Below are 17,925 nucleotides of genomic sequence, written 5' to 3' on the forward strand. Positions count from 1 at the left end.
ATCGCGCGATGACAGCCCCGGCGGTCATCCGGCTTTCCGACATGCTCGGATCGTCCATCCGGTGTCATCTAGCAGGATTTTTTCGCACTTTCATTTAAACGGACTTCGTACGACAATGCGAGTGGAAACTCTTTATTACTTTGACAATGGAGAGGCATGCTGGGTGCGATCATACCAGCACAAAAGCACTGGATCCCATCAGAACTCCGAAGTTAAGCGTGCTTGGGCGAGAGTAGTACTAGGATGGGTGACCTCCTGGGAAGTCCTCGTGTTGCACCCCTGTCACTTTTTTCGGCTATCTACCACTTTTTTCGAACAATCTTTCGGTTCTGGAACATCGATGCGAACTGAAACGCACGTTTAGTGCGACGCCTCCTACGTTTCGGTTGGGATCTTTTTATTTTCTGCCGGATAGTGAATTCAAATACGTCCGGTCTTTATTATGGCGGGGTGATAGTGTCGTCTGATTCGATAAACGGAATTCGTTCTGACATTTCATTTGCGGTCAAATTATAGCGGGGGTTTGTTTAGATTCAGTGACGTACAAGCTATAGCGGATGAGGGTACTAGTGGATGAAAGTCATGAATCCGGTCGGAAGGTGTTTACTGGCCGTGAGCTACCCTTGGTGCACAAATATCGTTCCGACGATAACTTTTGATCCGCCCGTCAGATCGTGGCGATTCTTATATTGATTCGGGGGTACTCGGGAAGATTAATCGCGCGATGACAGCCTTGGCGGTCATCCGGCTTTCCGACATGCTCGGATCGTCCATCCGGTGTCATCTAGCAGGATTTTTTCGCACTTTCATTTAAATGGACTTCGTACGACAATGCGAGTGGAAACTCTTTATTACTTTGACAATGGAGAGGCATGCTGGGTGCGATCATACCAGCACAAATGCACTGGATCCCATCAGAACTCCGAAGTTAAGCGTGCTTGGGCGAGAGTAGTACTAGGATGGGTGACCTCCTGGGAAGTCCTCGTGTTGCACCCCTGTCTCTTTTTTCGGCTATCTACCACTTTTTTCGAACAATCTTTCGGTTCTGGAACATCGATGCGAACTGAAACGCACGTTTAGTGCGTCGCCTCCTACGTTTCGGTACGGATCTTTTTATTTTCTTCCGGATGGTGAATTCAAAGACGTCCGGTCTTTATTATGGCGGGGTGATAGTGTCGTTTGATTCGATAAACGGAATTCGTTCTGACATTTCATTTGCGGTCAAATTATAGCGGGGGTTTGTTCAGATTCAGTGACGTACAGGCTATAGCGGATGAGTGTACTAGTGGATGCGAGTCATGAATCCGGTCGGAAGGTGTTTACTGGCCGTGAGCTACCCTTGGTGCACAAATATCGTTCCGACGATAACTTTTGATCCGCCCGTCAGATCGTTGCGATTCTTATATTGATTCGGGGGTACTCGGGAAGATTAATCGCGCGATGACAGCCCTTGCGGTCATACGGCTTCCCGACATGCTCGGATCGTCCATCCGGTGTCATCTAGCAGGATTTTTTCGCACTTTCATTTAAACGGACTTCGTACGACAATGCGAGTGGAAACTCTTTATTACTTTGACAATGGAGAGGCATGCTGGGTGCGATCATACCAGCACAAATGCACTGGATCCCATCAGAACTCCGAAGTTAAGCGTGCTTGGGCGAGAGTAGTACTAGGATGGGTGACCTCCTGGGAAGTCCTCGTGTTGCACCCCTGTCACTTTTTTCGGCTATCTACCACTTTTTTCGAACAATCTTTCGGTTCTGGAACATCGATGCGAACTGAAACGCACGTTTAGTGCGTCGCCTCCTACGTTTCGGTTCGGATCTTTTTATTTTCTTCCGGATGGTGAATTCAAAGACGTCCGGTCTTTATTATGGCGGGGTGATAGTGTCGTTTGATTCGATAAACGGAATTCGTTCTGACATTTCATTTGCGGTCAAATTATAGCGGGGGTTTGTTCAGATTCAGTGACGTACAGGCTATAGCGGATGAGTGTACTAGTGGATGCGAGTCATGAATCCGGTCGGAAGGTGTTTACTGGCCGTGAGCTACCCTTGGTGCACAAATATCGTTCCGACGATAACTTTTGATCCGCCCGTCAGATCGTGGCGATTCTTATATTGATTCGGGGGTACTCAGGAAGATTAATCGCGCGATGACAGCCCTGGCGGTCATCCGCTTTCCGACATGCTCGGATCGTCCATCCGGTGTCATCTAGCAGGATTTTTTCGCACTTTCATTTAAACGGACTTCGTACGACAATGCGAGTGGAAACTCTTTATTACTTTGACAATGGAGAGGCATGCTGGGTGCGATCATACCAGCACAAATGCACTGGATCCCATCAGAACTCCGAAGTTAAGCGTGCTTGGGCTAGAGTAGTACTAGGATGGGTGACCTCCTGGGAAGTCCTCGTGTTGCACCCCTGTCACTTTTTTCGGCTATCTACCACTTTTTTCGAACAATCTTTCGGTTCTGGAACATCGATGCGAACTGAAACGCACGTTTAGTGCGTCGCCTCTTACGTTTCGGTACGGATCATTTTATTTTCTTCCGGATGGTGAATTCAAAGACGTCCGGTCTTTATTATGGCGGGGTGATAGTGTCGTTTGATTCGATAAACGGAATTCGTTCTGACATTTCATTTGCGGTCAAATTATAGCGGGGGTTTGTTCAGATTCAGTGACGTACAGGCTATAGCGGATGAGTGTACTAGTGGATGCGAGTCATGAATCCGGTCGGAAGGTGTTTACTGGCCGTGAGCTACCCTTGGTGCACAAATATTGTTCCAACGATAACTTTTGATCCGCCCGTCAGATCGTAGCGATTCTTATATTGATTCGGGGGTACTCGGGAAGATTAATCGCGCGATGACAGCCCTTGCGGTCATACGGCTTCCCGACATGCTCGGATCGTCCATCCGGTGTCATCTAGCAGGATTTTTTCGCACTTTCATTTAAACGGACTTCGTACGACAATGCGAGTGGAAACTCTTTATTACTTTGACAATGGAGAGGCATGCTGGGTGCGATCATACCAGCACAAATGCACTGGATCCCATCAGAACTCCGAAGTTAAGCGCGCTTGGGCGAGAGTAGTACTAGGATGGGTGACCTCCTGGGAAGTCCTCGTGTTGCACCCCTGTCACTTTTTTCGGCTATCTACCACTTTTTTCGAACAATCTTTCGGTTCTGGAACATCGATGCGAACTGAAACGCACGTTTAGTGCGACGCCTCCTACGTTTCGGTTGAGATCTTTTTATTTTCTGCCGGATCGTGAATTCAAATACGTCCGGTCTTTATTATGGCGGGGTGATAGTGTCGTTTGATTCGATAAACGGAATTCGTTCTGACATTTCATTTGCGGTCAAATTATAGCGGGGGTTTGTTTAGATTCAGTGACGTACAAGCTATAGCGGATGAGGGTACTAGTGGATGAAAGTCATGAATCCGGTCGGAAGGTGTTTACTGGCCGTGAGCTACCCTTGGTGCACAAATATCGTTCCGACGATAACTTTTGATCCGCCCGTCAGATCTTGGCGATTCTTATATTGATTCGGGGGTACTCGGGAAGATTAATCGCGCGATGACAGCCTTGGCGGTCATCCGGCTTTCCGACATGCTCGGATCGTCCATCCGGTGTCATCTAGCAGGATTTTTTCGCACTTTCATTTAAACGGACTTCGTACGACAATGCGAGTGGAAACTCTTTATTACTTTGACAATGGAGAGGCATGCTGGGTGCGATCATACCAGCACAAATGCACTGGATCCCATCAGAACTCCGAAGTTAAGCGTGCTTGGGCGAGAGTAGTACTAGGATGGGTGACCTCCTGGGAAGTCCTCGTGTTGCACCCCTGTCACTTTTTTCGGCTATCTACCACTTTTTTCGAACAATCTTTCGGTTCTGGAACATCGATGCGAACTGAAACGTACGTTTAGTGCGTCGCCTCCTACGTTTCGGTACGGATCTTTTTATTTTCTTCCGGATGGTGAATTGAAAGACGTCCGGTCTTTATTATGGCGGGGTGATAGTGTCGTTTGATTCGATAAACGGAATTCGTTCTGACATTTCATTTGCGGTCAAATTATAGCGGGGGTTTGTTCAGATTCAGTGACGTACAGGCTATAGCGGATGAGTGTACTAGTGGATGCGAGTCATGAATCCGGTCGGAAGGTGTTTACTGGCCGTGAGCTACCCTTGGTGCACAAATATCGTTCCGATGATAACTTTTGATCCGCCCGTCAGATCGTAGCGATTCTTATATTGATTCGGGGGTACTCGGGAAGATTAATCGCGCGATGACAGCCCTTGCGGTCATACGGCTTCCCGACATGCTCGGATCGTCCATCCGGTGTCATCTAGCAGGATTTTTTCGCACTTTCATTTAAACGGACTTCGTACGACAATGCGAGTGGAAACTCTTTATTACTTTGACAATGGAGAGGCATGCTGGGTGCGATCATACCAGCACAAATGCACTAGATCCCATCAGAACTCCGAAGTTAAGCGTGCTTGGGCGAGAGTAGTACTAGGATGGGTGACCTCCTGGGAAGTCCTCGTGTTGCACCCCTGTCACTTTTTTCGGCTATCTACCACTTTTTTCGAACAATCTTTCGGTTCTGGAACATCGATGCGAACTGAAACGCACGTTTAGTGCGTCGCCTCCTACGTTTCGGTTCGGATCTTTTTATTTTCTTCCGGATGGTGAATTCAAAGACGTCCGGTCTTTATTATGGCGGGGTGATAGTGTCGTTTGATTCGATAAACGGAATTCGTTCTGACATTTCATTTGCGGTCAAATTATAGCGGGGGTTTGTTCAGATTCAGTGACGTACAGGCTATAGCGGATGAGTGTACTAGTGGATGCGAGTCATGAATCCGGTCGGAAGGTGTTTACTGGCCGTGAGCTACCCTTGGTGCACAAATATCGTTCCGACGATAACTTTTGATCCGCCCGTCAGATCGTAGCGATTCTTATATTGATTCGGGGGTACTCGGGAAGATTAATCGCGCGATGACAGCCCTTGCGGTCATACGGCTTCCCGACATGCTCGGATCGTCCATCCGGTGTCATCTAGCAGGATTTTTTCGCACTTTCATTTAAACGGACTTCGTACGACAATGCGAGTGGAAACTCTTTATTACTTTGACAATGGAGAGGCATGCTGGGTGCGATCATACCAGCACAAATGCACTGGATCCCATCAGAACTCCGAAGTTAAGCGTGCTTGGGCGAGAGTAGTACTAGGATGGGTGACCTCCTGGGAAGTCCTCGTGTTGCACCCCTGTCACTTTTTTCGGCTATCTACCACTTTTTTCGAACAATCTTTCGGTTCTGGAACATCGATGCGAACTGAAACGCACGTTTAGTGCGTCGCCTCTTACGTTTCGGTACGGATCATTTTATTTTCTTCCGGATGGTGAATTCAAAGACGTCCGGTCTTTATTATGGCGGGGTGATAGTGTCGTTTGATTCGATAAACGGAATTCGTTCTGACATTTCATTTGCGGTCAAATTATAGCGGGGGTTTGTTCAGATTCAGTGACGTGCAGGCTATAGCGGATGAGTGTACTAGTGGATGCGAGTCATGAATCCGGTCGGAAGGTGTTTACTGGCCGTGAGCTACCCTTGGTGCACAAATATCGTTCCAACGATAACTTTTGATCCGCCCGTCAGATCGTAGCGATTCTTATATTGATTCGGGGGTACTCGGGAAGATTAATCGCGTGATGACAGCCTTTGCGGTCATACGGCTTCCCGACATGCTCGGATCGTCCATCCGGTGTCATCTAGCAGGATTTTTTCGCACTTTCATTTAAACGGACTTCGTACGACAATGCGAGTGGAAACTCTTTATTACTTTGACAATGGAGAGGCATGCTGGGTGCGATCATACCAGCACAAATGCACTGGATCCCATCAGAACTCCGAAGTTAAGCGTGCTTGGGCGAGAGTAGTACTAGGATGGGTGACCTCCTGAGAAGTCCTCGTGTTGCACCCCTGTCACTTTTTTCGGCTATCTACCACTTTTTTCGAACAATCTTTCGGTTCTGGAACATCGATGCGAACTGAAACGCACGTTTAGTGCGACACCTCCTACGTTTCGGTTCGGATCTTTTTATTTTTTGCCGGATAGTGAATTCAAATACGTCCGGTCTTTATTATGGTGGGGTGATAGTGTCGTTTGATTCGATAAACGGAATTCGTTCTGACATTTCATTTGCGGTCAAATTATAGCGGGGGTTTGTTTAGATTCAGTGACGTACAAGCTATAGCGGATGAGTGTACTAGTGGATGAAAGTCATGAATCCGGTCGGAAGGTGTTTACTGGCCGTGAGCTACCCTTGGTGCACAAATATCGTTCCGACGATAACTTTTGATCCGCCCGTCAGATCGTGGCGATTCTTATATTGATTCGGGGGTACTCAGGAAGATTAATCGCGCGATGACAGCCCTGGCGGTCATCCGGCTTTCCGACATGCTCGGATCGTCCATCCGGTGTCATCTAGCAGGATTTTTTCGCACTTTCATTTAAACGGACTTCGTACGACAATGCGAGTGGAAACTCTTTATTAGTTTGACAATGGAGAGGCATGCTGGGTGCGATCATACCAGCACAAATGCACTGGATCCAATCAGAACTCCGAAGTTAAGCGTGCTTGGGCGAGAGTAGTACTAGGATGGGTGACCTCCTGGGAAGTCCTCGTGTTGCACCCCTGTCACTTTTTCGGCTATCTACCACTTTTTTCGAACAATCTTTCGGTTCTGGAACATCGATGCGAACTGAAACGCACGTTTAGTGCGACGCCTCCTACGTTTCGGTTGGGATCTTTTTATTTTCTGCCGGATAGTGAATTCAAATACGTCCGGTCTTTATTATGGCGGGGTGATAGTGTCGTTTGATTCGATAAACGGAATTCGTTCTGACATTTCATTTGCGGTCAAATTATAGCGGGGGTTTGTTTAGATTCAGTGACGTACAAGCTATAGCGGATGAGTGTACTAGTGGATGAAAGTCATGAATCCGGTCGGAAGGTGTTTACTGGCCGTGAGCTACCCTCGGTGCACAAATATCGTTCCGACGATAACTTTTGATCCGCCCGTCAGATCGTGGCGATTCTTATATTGATTCGGGGGTACTCGGGAAGATTAATCGCGCGATGACAGCCTTGGCGGTCATCCGGCTTTCCGACATGCTCGGATCGTCCATCCGGTGTCATCTAGCAGGATTTTTTCGCACTTTCATTTAAACGGACTTCGTACGACAATGCGAGTGGAAACTCTTTATTACTTTGACAATGGAGAGGCATGCTGGGTGCGATCATACCAGCACAAATGCACTGGATCCCATCAGAACTCCGAAGTTAAGCGTGCTTGGGCGAGAGTAGTACTAGGATGGGTGACCTCCTGGGAAGTCCTCGTGTTGCACCCCTGTCACTTTTTTCGGCTATCTACCACTTTTTTCGAACAATCTTTCGGTTCTGGAACATCGATGCGAACTGAAACGCACGTTTAGTGCGTCGCCTCCTACGTTTCGGTACGGATCTTTTTATTTTCTTCCGGATGGTGAATTCAAAGACGTCCGGTCTTTATTATGGCGGGGTGATAGTGTCGTTTGATTCGATAAACGGAATTCGTTCTGACATTTCATTTGCGGTCAAATTATAGCGGGGGTTTGTTTAGATTCAGTGACGTACAGGCTATAGCGGATGAGTGTACTAGTGGATGCGAGTCATGAATCCGGTCGGAAGGTGTTTACTGGCCGTGAGCTACCCTTGGTGCACAAATATCGTTTCGACGATAACTTTTGATCCGCCCGTCAGATCGTGGCGATTCTTATATTGATTCGGGGGTACTCAGGAAGATTAATCGCGCGATGACAGCCCTGGCGGTCATCCGCTTTCCGACATGCTCGGATCGTCCATCCGGTGTCATCTAGCAGGATTTTTTCGCACTTTCATTTAAACGGACTTCGTACGACAATGCGAGTGGAAACTCTTTATTACTTTGACAATGGAGAGGCATGCTGGGTGCGATCATACCAGCACAAATGCACTGGATCCCATCAGAACTCCGAAGTTAAGCGTGCTTGGGCGAGAGTAGTACTAGGATGGGTGACCTCCTGGGAAGTCCTCGTGTTGCACCCCTGTCACTTTTTTCGGCTATCTACCACTTTTTTCGAACAATCTTTCGGTTCTGGAACATCGATGCGAACTGAAACGCACGTTTAGTGCGTCGCCTCTTACGTTTCGGTACGGATCATTTTATTTTCTTCCGGATGGTGAATTCAAAGACGTCCGGTCTTTATTATGGCGGGGTGATAGTGTCGTTTGATTCGATAAACGGAATTCGTTCTGACATTTCATTTGCGGTCAAATTATAGCGGGGGTTTGTTCAGATTCAGTGACGTACAGGCTATAGCGGATGAGTGTACTAGTGGATGCGAGTCATGAATCCGGTCGGAAGGTGTTTACTGGCCGTGAGCTATCCTTGGTGCACAAATATCGTTCCAACGATAACTTTTGATCCGCCCGTCAGATCGTAGCGATTCTTATATTGATTCGGGGGTACTCGGGAAGATTAATCGCGCGATGACAGCCCTTGCGATCATACGGCTTCCCGACATGCTCGGATCGTCCATCCGGTGTCATCTAGCAGGATTTTTTCGCACTTTCATTTAAACGGACTTCGTACGACAATGCGAGTGGAAACTCTTTATTACTTTGACAATGGAGAGGCATGCTGGGTGCGATCATACCAGCACAAATGCACTGGATCCCATCAGAACTCCGAAGTTAAGCGTGCTTGGGCGAGAGTAGTACTAGGATGGGTGACCTCCTGGGAAGTCCTCGTGTTGCACCCCTGTCACTTTTTTCGGCTATCTACCACTTTTTTCGAACAATCTTTCGGTTCTGGAACATCGATGCGAACTGAAACGCACGTTTAGTGCGACGCCTCCTACGTTTCGGTTGAGATCTTTTTATTTTCTGCCGGATCGTGAATTCAAATACGTCCGGTCATTATTATGGCGGGGTGATAGTGTCGTTTGATTCGATAAACGGAATTCGTTCTGACATTTCATTTGCGGTCAAATTATAGCGGGGGTTTGTTTAGATTCAGTGACGTACAAGCTATAGCGGATGAGGGTACTAGTGGATGAAAGTCATGAATCCGGTCGGAAGGTGTTTACTGGCCGTGAGCTACCCTTGGTGCACAAATATCGTTCCGACGATAACTTTTGATCCGCCCGTCAGATCGTGGCGATTCTTATATTGATTCGGGGGTACTCGGGAAGATTAATCGCGCGATGACAGCCTTGGCGGTCATCCGGCTTTCCGACATGCTCGGATCGTCCATCCGGTGTCATCTAGCAGGATTTTTTCGCACTTTCATTTAAACGGACTTCGTACGACAATGCGAGTGGAAACTCTTTATTACTTTGACAATGGAGAGGCATGCTGGGTGCGATCATACCAGCACAAATGCACTGGATCCCATCAGAACTCCGAAGTTAAGCGTGCTTGGGCGAGAGTAGTACTAGGATGGGTGACCTCCTGGGAAGTCCTCGTGTTGCACCCCTGTCACTTTTTTCGGCTATCTACCACTTTTTTCGAACAATCTTTCGGTTCTGGAACATCGATGCGAACTGAAACGTACGTTTAGTGCGTCGCCTCCTACGTTTCGGTACGGATCTTTTTATTTTCTTCCGGATGGTGAATTGAAAGACGTCCGGTCTTTATTATGGCGGGGTGATAGTGTCGTTTGATTCGATAAACGGAATTCGTTCTGACATTTCATTTGCGGTCAAATTATAGCGGGGGTTTGTTCAGATTCAGTGACGTACAGGCTATAGCGGATGAGTGTACTAGTGGATGCGAGTCATGAATCCGGTCGGAAGGTGTTTACTGGCCGTGAGCTACCCTTGGTGCACAAATATCGTTCCGACGATAACTTTTGATCCGCCCGTCAGATCGTAGCGATTCTTATATTGATTCGGGGGTACTCGGGAAGATTAATCGCGCGATGACAGCCCTTGCGGTCATACGGCTTCCCGACATGCTCGGATCGTCCATCCGGTGTCATCTAGCAGGATTTTTTCGCACTTTCATTTAAACGGACTTCGTACGACAATGCGAGTGGAAACTCTTTATTACTTTGACAATGGAGAGGCATGCTGGGTGCGATCATACCAGCACAAATGCACTGGATCCCATCAGAACTCCGAAGTTAAGCGTGCTTGGGCGAGAGTAGTACTAGGATGGGTGACCTCCTGGGAAGTCCAAGTGTTGCACCCCTGTCACTTTTTTCGGCTATCTACCACTTTTTTCGAACAATCTTTCGGTTCTGGAACATCGATGCGAACTGAAACGCACGTTTAGTGCGTCGCCTCCTACGTTTCGGTTCGGATCTTTTTATTTTCTTCCGGATGGTGAATTCAAAGACGTCCGGTCTTTATTATGGCGGGGTGATAGTGTCGTTTGATTCGATAAACGGAATTCGTTCTGACATTTCATTTGCGGTCAAATTATAGCGGGGGTTTGTTCAGATTCAGTGACGTACAGGCTATAGCGGATGAGTGTACTAGTGGATGCGAGTCATGAATCCGGTCGGAAGGTGTTTACTGGCCGTGAGCTACCCTTGGTGCACAAATATCGTTCCGACGATAACTTTTGATCCGCCCGTCAGATCGTGGCGATTCTTATATTGATTCGGGGGTACTCAGGAAGATTAATCGCGCGATGACAGCCCTGGCGGTCATCCGGCTTTCCGACATGCTCGGATCGTCCATCCGGTGTCATCTAGCAGGATTTTTTCGCACTTTCATTTAAACGGACTTCGTACGACAATGCGAGTGGAAACTCTTTATTACTTTGACAATGGAGAGGCATGCTGGGTGCGATCATACCAGCACAAATGCACTGGATCCCATCAGAACTCCGAAGTTAAGCGTGCTTGGGCGAGAGTAGTACTAGGATGGGTGACCTCCTGAGAAGTCCTCGTGTTGCACCCCTGTCACTTTTTTCGGCTATCTACCACTTTTTTCGAACAATCTTTCGGTTCTGGAACATCGATGCGAACTGAAACGCACGTTTAGTGCGACACCTCCTACGTTTCGGTTCGGATCTTTTTATTTTTTGCCGGATAGTGAATTCAAATACGTCCGGTCTTTATTATGGTGGGGTGATAGTGTCGTTTGATTCGATAAACGGAATTCGTTCTGACATTTCATTTGCGGTCAAATTATAGCGGGGGTTTGTTTAGATTCAGTGACGTACAAGCTATAGCGGATGAGTGTACTAGTGGATGAAAGTCATGAATCCGGTCGGAAGGTGTTTACTGGCCGTGAGCTACCCTTGGTGCACAAATATCGTTCCGACGATAACTTTTGATCCGCCCGTCAGATCGTGGCGATTCTTATATTGATTCGGGGGTACTCAGGAAGATTAATCGCGCGATGACAGCCCTGGCGGTCATCCGGCTTTCCGACATGCTCGGATCGTCCATCCGGTGTCATCTAGCAGGATTTTTTCGCACTTTCATTTAAACGGACTTCGTACGACAATGCGAGTGGAAACTCTTTATTAGTTTGACAATGGAGAGGCATGCTGGGTGCGATCATACCAGCACAAATGCACTGGATCCAATCAGAACTCCGAAGTTAAGCGTGCTTGGGCGAGAGTAGTACTAGGATGGGTGACCTCCTGGGAAGTCCTCGTGTTGCACCCCTGTCACTTTTTCGGCTATCTACCACTTTTTTCGAACAATCTTTCGGTTCTGGAACATCGATGCGAACTGAAACGCACGTTTAGTGCGACGCCTCCTACGTTTCGGTTGGGATCTTTTTATTTTCTGCCGGATAGTGAATTCAAATACGTCCGGTCTTTATTATGGCGGGGTGATAGTGTCGTTTGATTCGATAAACGGAATTCGTTCTGACATTTCATTTGCGGTCAAATTATAGCGGGGGTTTGTTTAGATTCAGTGACGTACAAGCTATAGCGGATGAGTGTACTAGTGGATGAAAGTCATGAATCCGGTCGGAAGGTGTTTACTGGCCGTGAGCTACCCTCGGTGCACAAATATCGTTCCGACGATAACTTTTGATCCGCCCGTCAGATCGTGGCGATTCTTATATTGATTCGGGGGTACTCGGGAAGATTAATCGCGCGATGACAGCCTTGGCGGTCATCCGGCTTTCCGACATGCTCGGATCGTCCATCCGGTGTCATCTAGCAGGATTTTTTCGCACTTTCATTTAAACGGACTTCGTACGACAATGCGAGTGGAAACTCTTTATTACTTTGACAATGGAGAGGCATGCTGGGTGCGATCATACCAGCACAAATGCACTGGATCCCATCAGAACTCCGAAGTTAAGCGTGCTTGGGCGAGAGTAGTACTAGGATGGGTGACCTCCTGGGAAGTCCTCGTGTTGCACCCCTGTCACTTTTTTCGGCTATCTACCACTTTTTTCGAACAATCTTTCGGTTCTGGAACATCGATGCGAACTGAAACGCACGTTTAGTGCGTCGCCTCCTACGTTTCGGTACGGATCTTTTTATTTTCTTCCGGATGGTGAATTCAAAGACGTCCGGTCTTTATTATGGCGGGGTGATAGTGTCGTTTGATTCGATAAACGGAATTCGTTCTGACATTTCATTTGCGGTCAAATTATAGCGGGGGTTTGTTTAGATTCAGTGACGTACAGGCTATAGCGGATGAGTGTACTAGTGGATGCGAGTCATGAATCCGGTCGGAAGGTGTTTACTGGCCGTGAGCTACCCTTGGTGCACAAATATCGTTTCGACGATAACTTTTGATCCGCCCGTCAGATCGTGGCGATTCTTATATTGATTCGGGGGTACTCAGGAAGATTAATCGCGCGATGACAGCCCTGGCGGTCATCCGCTTTCCGACATGCTCGGATCGTCCATCCGGTGTCATCTAGCAGGATTTTTTCGCACTTTCATTTAAACGGACTTCGTACGACAATGCGAGTGGAAACTCTTTATTACTTTGACAATGGAGAGGCATGCTGGGTGCGATCATACCAGCACAAATGCACTGGATCCCATCAGAACTCCGAAGTTAAGCGTGCTTGGGCGAGAGTAGTACTAGGATGGGTGACCTCCTGGGAAGTCCTCGTGTTGCACCCCTGTCACTTTTTTCGGCTATCTACCACTTTTTTCGAACAATCTTTCGGTTCTGGAACATCGATGCGAACTGAAACGCACGTTTAGTGCGTCGCCTCTTACGTTTCGGTACGGATCATTTTATTTTCTTCCGGATGGTGAATTCAAAGACGTCCGGTCTTTATTATGGCGGGGTGATAGTGTCGTTTGATTCGATAAACGGAATTCGTTCTGACATTTCATTTGCGGTCAAATTATAGCGGGGGTTTGTTCAGATTCAGTGACGTACAGGCTATAGCGGATGAGTGTACTAGTGGATGCGAGTCATGAATCCGGTCGGAAGGTGTTTACTGGCCGTGAGCTATCCTTGGTGCACAAATATCGTTCCAACGATAACTTTTGATCCGCCCGTCAGATCGTAGCGATTCTTATATTGATTCGGGGGTACTCGGGAAGATTAATCGCGCGATGACAGCCCTTGCGATCATACGGCTTCCCGACATGCTCGGATCGTCCATCCGGTGTCATCTAGCAGGATTTTTTCGCACTTTCATTTAAACGGACTTCGTACGACAATGCGAGTGGAAACTCTTTATTACTTTGACAATGGAGAGGCATGCTGGGTGCGATCATACCAGCACAAATGCACTGGATCCCATCAGAACTCCGAAGTTAAGCGTGCTTGGGCGAGAGTAGTACTAGGATGGGTGACCTCCTGGGAAGTCCTCGTGTTGCACCCCTGTCACTTTTTTCGGCTATCTACCACTTTTTTCGAACAATCTTTCGGTTCTGGAACATCGATGCGAACTGAAACGCACGTTTAGTGCGACGCCTCCTACGTTTCGGTTGAGATCTTTTTATTTTCTGCCGGATCGTGAATTCAAATACGTCCGGTCATTATTATGGCGGGGTGATAGTGTCGTTTGATTCGATAAACGGAATTCGTTCTGACATTTCATTTGCGGTCAAATTATAGCGGGGGTTTGTTTAGATTCAGTGACGTACAAGCTATAGCGGATGAGGGTACTAGTGGATGAAAGTCATGAATCCGGTCGGAAGGTGTTTACTGGCCGTGAGCTACCCTTGGTGCACAAATATCGTTCCGACGATAACTTTTGATCCGCCCGTCAGATCGTGGCGATTCTTATATTGATTCGGGGGTACTCGGGAAGATTAATCGCGCGATGACAGCCTTGGCGGTCATCCGGCTTTCCGACATGCTCGGATCGTCCATCCGGTGTCATCTAGCAGGATTTTTTCGCACTTTCATTTAAACGGACTTCGTACGACAATGCGAGTGGAAACTCTTTATTACTTTGACAATGGAGAGGCATGCTGGGTGCGATCATACCAGCACAAATGCACTGGATCCCATCAGAACTCCGAAGTTAAGCGTGCTTGGGCGAGAGTAGTACTAGGATGGGTGACCTCCTGGGAAGTCCTCGTGTTGCACCCCTGTCACTTTTTTCGGCTATCTACCACTTTTTTCGAACAATCTTTCGGTTCTGGAACATCGATGCGAACTGAAACGTACGTTTAGTGCGTCGCCTCCTACGTTTCGGTACGGATCTTTTTATTTTCTTCCGGATGGTGAATTGAAAGACGTCCGGTCTTTATTATGGCGGGGTGATAGTGTCGTTTGATTCGATAAACGGAATTCGTTCTGACATTTCATTTGCGGTCAAATTATAGCGGGGGTTTGTTCAGATTCAGTGACGTACAGGCTATAGCGGATGAGTGTACTAGTGGATGCGAGTCATGAATCCGGTCGGAAGGTGTTTACTGGCCGTGAGCTACCCTTGGTGCACAAATATCGTTCCGACGATAACTTTTGATCCGCCCGTCAGATCGTAGCGATTCTTATATTGATTCGGGGGTACTCGGGAAGATTAATCGCGCGATGACAGCCCTTGCGGTCATACGGCTTCCCGACATGCTCGGATCGTCCATCCGGTGTCATCTAGCAGGATTTTTTCGCACTTTCATTTAAACGGACTTCGTACGACAATGCGAGTGGAAACTCTTTATTACTTTGACAATGGAGAGGCATGCTGGGTGCGATCATACCAGCACAAATGCACTGGATCCCATCAGAACTCCGAAGTTAAGCGTGCTTGGGCGAGAGTAGTACTAGGATGGGTGACCTCCTGGGAAGTCCAAGTGTTGCACCCCTGTCACTTTTTTCGGCTATCTACCACTTTTTTCGAACAATCTTTCGGTTCTGGAACATCGATGCGAACTGAAACGCACGTTTAGTGCGTCGCCTCTTACGTTTCGGTACGGATCATTTTATTTTCTTCCGGATGGTGAATTCAAAGACGTCCGGTCTTTATTATGGCGGGGTGATAGTGTCGTTTGATTCGATAAACGGAATTCGTTCTGACATTTCATTTGCGGTCAAATTATAGCGGGGGTTTGTTCAGATTCAGTGACGTACAGGCTATAGCGGATGAGTGTACTAGTGGATGCGAGTCATGAATCCGGTCGGAAGGTGTTTACTGGCCGTGAGCTATCCTTGGTGCACAAATATCGTTCCAACGATAACTTTTGATCCGCCCGTCAGATCGTAGCGATTCTTATATTGATTCGGGGGTACTCGGGAAGATTAATCGCGCGATGACAGCCCTTGCGATCATACGGCTTCCCGACATGCTCGGATCGTCCATCCGGTGTCATCTAGCAGGATTTTTTCGCACTTTCATTTAAACGGACTTCGTACGACAATGCGAGTGGAAACTCTTTATTACTTTGACAATGGAGAGGCATGCTGGGTGCGATCATACCAGCACAAATGCACTGGATCCCATCAGAACTCCGAAGTTAAGCGTGCTTGGGCGAGAGTAGTACTAGGATGGGTGACCTCCTGGGAAGTCCTCGTGTTGCACCCCTGTCACTTTTTTCGGCTATCTACCACTTTTTTCGAACAATCTTTCGGTTCTGGAACATCGATGCGAACTGAAACGCACGTTTAGTGCGACGCCTCCTACGTTTCGGTTGAGATCTTTTTATTTTCTGCCGGATCGTGAATTCAAATACGTCCGGTCATTATTATGGCGGGGTGATAGTGTCGTTTGATTCGATAAACGGAATTCGTTCTGACATTTCATTTGCGGTCAAATTATAGCGGGGGTTTGTTTAGATTCAGTGACGTACAAGCTATAGCGGATGAGGGTACTAGTGGATGAAAGTCATGAATCCGGTCGGAAGGTGTTTACTGGCCGTGAGCTACCCTTGGTGCACAAATATCGTTCCGACGATAACTTTTGATCCGCCCGTCAGATCGTGGCGATTCTTATATTGATTCGGGGGTACTCGGGAAGATTAATCGCGCGATGACAGCCTTGGCGGTCATCCGGCTTTCCGACATGCTCGGATCGTCCATCCGGTGTCATCTAGCAGGATTTTTTCGCACTTTCATTTAAACGGACTTCGTACGACAATGCGAGTGGAAACTCTTTATTACTTTGACAATGGAGAGGCATGCTGGGTGCGATCATACCAGCACAAATGCACTGGATCCCATCAGAACTCCGAAGTTAAGCGTGCTTGGGCGAGAGTAGTACTAGGATGGGTGACCTCCTGGGAAGTCCTCGTGTTGCACCCCTGTCACTTTTTTCGGCTATCTACCACTTTTTTCGAACAATCTTTCGGTTCTGGAACATCGATGCGAACTGAAACGTACGTTTAGTGCGTCGCCTCCTACGTTTCGGTACGGATCTTTTTATTTTCTTCCGGATGGTGAATTGAAAGACGTCCGGTCTTTATTATGGCGGGGTGATAGTGTCGTTTGATTCGATAAACGGAATTCGTTCTGACATTTCATTTGCGGTCAAATTATAGCGGGGGTTTGTTCAGATTCAGTGACGTACAGGCTATAGCGGATGAGTGTACTAGTGGATGCGAGTCATGAATCCGGTCGGAAGGTGTTTACTGGCCGTGAGCTACCCTTGGTGCACAAATATCGTTCCGACGATAACTTTTGATCCGCCCGTCAGATCGTAGCGATTCTTATATTGATTCGGGGGTACTCGGGAAGATTAATCGCGCGATGACAGCCCTTGCGGTCATACGGCTTCCCGACATGCTCGGATCGTCCATCCGGTGTCATCTAGCAGGATTTTTTCGCACTTTCATTTAAACGGACTTCGTACGACAATGCGAGTGGAAACTCTTTATTACTTTGACAATGGAGAGGCATGCTGGGTGCGATCATACCAGCACAAATGCACTGGATCCCATCAGAACTCCGAAGTTAAGCGTGCTTGGGCGAGAGTAGTACTAGGATGGGTGACCTCCTGGGAAGTCCAAGTGTTGCACCCCTGTCACTTTTTTCGGCTATCTACCACTTTTTTCGAACAATCTTTCGGTTCTGGAACATCGATGCGAACTGAAACGCACGTTTAGTGCGTCGCCTCCTACGTTTCGGTTCGGATCTTTTTATTTTCTTCCGGATGGTGAATTCAAAGACGTCCGGTCTTTATTATGGCGGGGTGATAGTGTCGTTTGATTCGATAAACGGAATTCGTTCTGACATTTCATTTGCGGTCAAATTATAGCGGGGGTTTGTTCAGATTCAGTGACGTACAGGCTATAGCGGATGAGTGTACTAGTGGATGCGAGTCATGAATCCGGTCGGAAGGTGTTTACTGGCCGTGAGCTACCCTTGGTGCACAAATATCGTTCCGACGATAACTTTTGATCCGCCCGTCAGATCGTGGCGATTCTTATATTGATTCGGGGGTACTCAGGAAGATTAATCGCGCGATGACAGCCCTGGCGGTCATCC

At 47.7% G+C, this 17,925-nt stretch overlaps 25 non-coding genes across 25 annotated transcripts; all 25 read left to right on the plus strand.

The window, feature by feature from the left end:
- The first annotated feature begins 161 nt into the window (after positions 1-161).
- Positions 162-280, plus strand: LOC143870356 (5S ribosomal RNA). The gene has a single exon (XR_013245138.1). It is a non-coding gene; the product is annotated as a 5S ribosomal RNA (ribosomal RNA).
- A 597-nt stretch (positions 281-877) lies between these two features.
- On the plus strand, positions 878-996 carry LOC143872431 (5S ribosomal RNA). Its single transcript, XR_013247180.1, has one exon. It is a non-coding gene; the product is annotated as a 5S ribosomal RNA (ribosomal RNA).
- Positions 997-1,593: 597 nt separating this feature from the next.
- LOC143872433 (5S ribosomal RNA) lies at positions 1,594-1,712 on the plus strand. The gene has a single exon (XR_013247182.1). It is a non-coding gene; the product is annotated as a 5S ribosomal RNA (ribosomal RNA).
- A 596-nt stretch (positions 1,713-2,308) lies between these two features.
- LOC143873937 (5S ribosomal RNA) lies at positions 2,309-2,427 on the plus strand. The gene has a single exon (XR_013248631.1). It is a non-coding gene; the product is annotated as a 5S ribosomal RNA (ribosomal RNA).
- A 597-nt stretch (positions 2,428-3,024) lies between these two features.
- On the plus strand, positions 3,025-3,143 carry LOC143873695 (5S ribosomal RNA). The gene has a single exon (XR_013248398.1). It is a non-coding gene; the product is annotated as a 5S ribosomal RNA (ribosomal RNA).
- Positions 3,144-3,740: 597 nt separating this feature from the next.
- Positions 3,741-3,859, plus strand: LOC143872434 (5S ribosomal RNA). The gene has a single exon (XR_013247183.1). It is a non-coding gene; the product is annotated as a 5S ribosomal RNA (ribosomal RNA).
- A 597-nt stretch (positions 3,860-4,456) lies between these two features.
- On the plus strand, positions 4,457-4,575 carry LOC143873491 (5S ribosomal RNA). The gene has a single exon (XR_013248199.1). It is a non-coding gene; the product is annotated as a 5S ribosomal RNA (ribosomal RNA).
- A 597-nt stretch (positions 4,576-5,172) lies between these two features.
- Positions 5,173-5,291, plus strand: LOC143872435 (5S ribosomal RNA). The gene has a single exon (XR_013247184.1). It is a non-coding gene; the product is annotated as a 5S ribosomal RNA (ribosomal RNA).
- Positions 5,292-5,888: 597 nt separating this feature from the next.
- On the plus strand, positions 5,889-6,007 carry LOC143873059 (5S ribosomal RNA). The gene has a single exon (XR_013247783.1). It is a non-coding gene; the product is annotated as a 5S ribosomal RNA (ribosomal RNA).
- Positions 6,008-6,604: 597 nt separating this feature from the next.
- Positions 6,605-6,723, plus strand: LOC143874035 (5S ribosomal RNA). Its single transcript, XR_013248725.1, has one exon. It is a non-coding gene; the product is annotated as a 5S ribosomal RNA (ribosomal RNA).
- A 596-nt stretch (positions 6,724-7,319) lies between these two features.
- On the plus strand, positions 7,320-7,438 carry LOC143872436 (5S ribosomal RNA). The gene has a single exon (XR_013247185.1). It is a non-coding gene; the product is annotated as a 5S ribosomal RNA (ribosomal RNA).
- A 596-nt stretch (positions 7,439-8,034) lies between these two features.
- Positions 8,035-8,153, plus strand: LOC143872437 (5S ribosomal RNA). Its single transcript, XR_013247186.1, has one exon. It is a non-coding gene; the product is annotated as a 5S ribosomal RNA (ribosomal RNA).
- Positions 8,154-8,750: 597 nt separating this feature from the next.
- Positions 8,751-8,869, plus strand: LOC143872439 (5S ribosomal RNA). Its single transcript, XR_013247187.1, has one exon. It is a non-coding gene; the product is annotated as a 5S ribosomal RNA (ribosomal RNA).
- Positions 8,870-9,466: 597 nt separating this feature from the next.
- On the plus strand, positions 9,467-9,585 carry LOC143872440 (5S ribosomal RNA). The gene has a single exon (XR_013247188.1). It is a non-coding gene; the product is annotated as a 5S ribosomal RNA (ribosomal RNA).
- Positions 9,586-10,182: 597 nt separating this feature from the next.
- Positions 10,183-10,301, plus strand: LOC143873707 (5S ribosomal RNA). The gene has a single exon (XR_013248410.1). It is a non-coding gene; the product is annotated as a 5S ribosomal RNA (ribosomal RNA).
- Positions 10,302-10,898: 597 nt separating this feature from the next.
- On the plus strand, positions 10,899-11,017 carry LOC143873060 (5S ribosomal RNA). The gene has a single exon (XR_013247784.1). It is a non-coding gene; the product is annotated as a 5S ribosomal RNA (ribosomal RNA).
- A 597-nt stretch (positions 11,018-11,614) lies between these two features.
- Positions 11,615-11,733, plus strand: LOC143874036 (5S ribosomal RNA). Its single transcript, XR_013248726.1, has one exon. It is a non-coding gene; the product is annotated as a 5S ribosomal RNA (ribosomal RNA).
- A 596-nt stretch (positions 11,734-12,329) lies between these two features.
- LOC143872441 (5S ribosomal RNA) lies at positions 12,330-12,448 on the plus strand. Its single transcript, XR_013247189.1, has one exon. It is a non-coding gene; the product is annotated as a 5S ribosomal RNA (ribosomal RNA).
- Positions 12,449-13,044: 596 nt separating this feature from the next.
- LOC143872442 (5S ribosomal RNA) lies at positions 13,045-13,163 on the plus strand. The gene has a single exon (XR_013247190.1). It is a non-coding gene; the product is annotated as a 5S ribosomal RNA (ribosomal RNA).
- A 597-nt stretch (positions 13,164-13,760) lies between these two features.
- Positions 13,761-13,879, plus strand: LOC143872444 (5S ribosomal RNA). Its single transcript, XR_013247192.1, has one exon. It is a non-coding gene; the product is annotated as a 5S ribosomal RNA (ribosomal RNA).
- Positions 13,880-14,476: 597 nt separating this feature from the next.
- On the plus strand, positions 14,477-14,595 carry LOC143872445 (5S ribosomal RNA). Its single transcript, XR_013247193.1, has one exon. It is a non-coding gene; the product is annotated as a 5S ribosomal RNA (ribosomal RNA).
- Positions 14,596-15,192: 597 nt separating this feature from the next.
- LOC143873708 (5S ribosomal RNA) lies at positions 15,193-15,311 on the plus strand. The gene has a single exon (XR_013248411.1). It is a non-coding gene; the product is annotated as a 5S ribosomal RNA (ribosomal RNA).
- A 597-nt stretch (positions 15,312-15,908) lies between these two features.
- LOC143872446 (5S ribosomal RNA) lies at positions 15,909-16,027 on the plus strand. The gene has a single exon (XR_013247194.1). It is a non-coding gene; the product is annotated as a 5S ribosomal RNA (ribosomal RNA).
- A 597-nt stretch (positions 16,028-16,624) lies between these two features.
- On the plus strand, positions 16,625-16,743 carry LOC143872447 (5S ribosomal RNA). The gene has a single exon (XR_013247195.1). It is a non-coding gene; the product is annotated as a 5S ribosomal RNA (ribosomal RNA).
- A 597-nt stretch (positions 16,744-17,340) lies between these two features.
- On the plus strand, positions 17,341-17,459 carry LOC143873710 (5S ribosomal RNA). Its single transcript, XR_013248412.1, has one exon. It is a non-coding gene; the product is annotated as a 5S ribosomal RNA (ribosomal RNA).
- The last annotated feature ends 466 nt before the right edge of the window (positions 17,460-17,925 follow it).

Source organism: Tasmannia lanceolata, unplaced genomic scaffold (genome assembly GCF_043159265.1).
Source record: "Tasmannia lanceolata isolate RefF3 unplaced genomic scaffold, GAP_Taslan_0.1 ptg000003l, whole genome shotgun sequence".
Taxonomy (NCBI): Eukaryota; Viridiplantae; Streptophyta; class Magnoliopsida; order Canellales; family Winteraceae; genus Tasmannia; species Tasmannia lanceolata.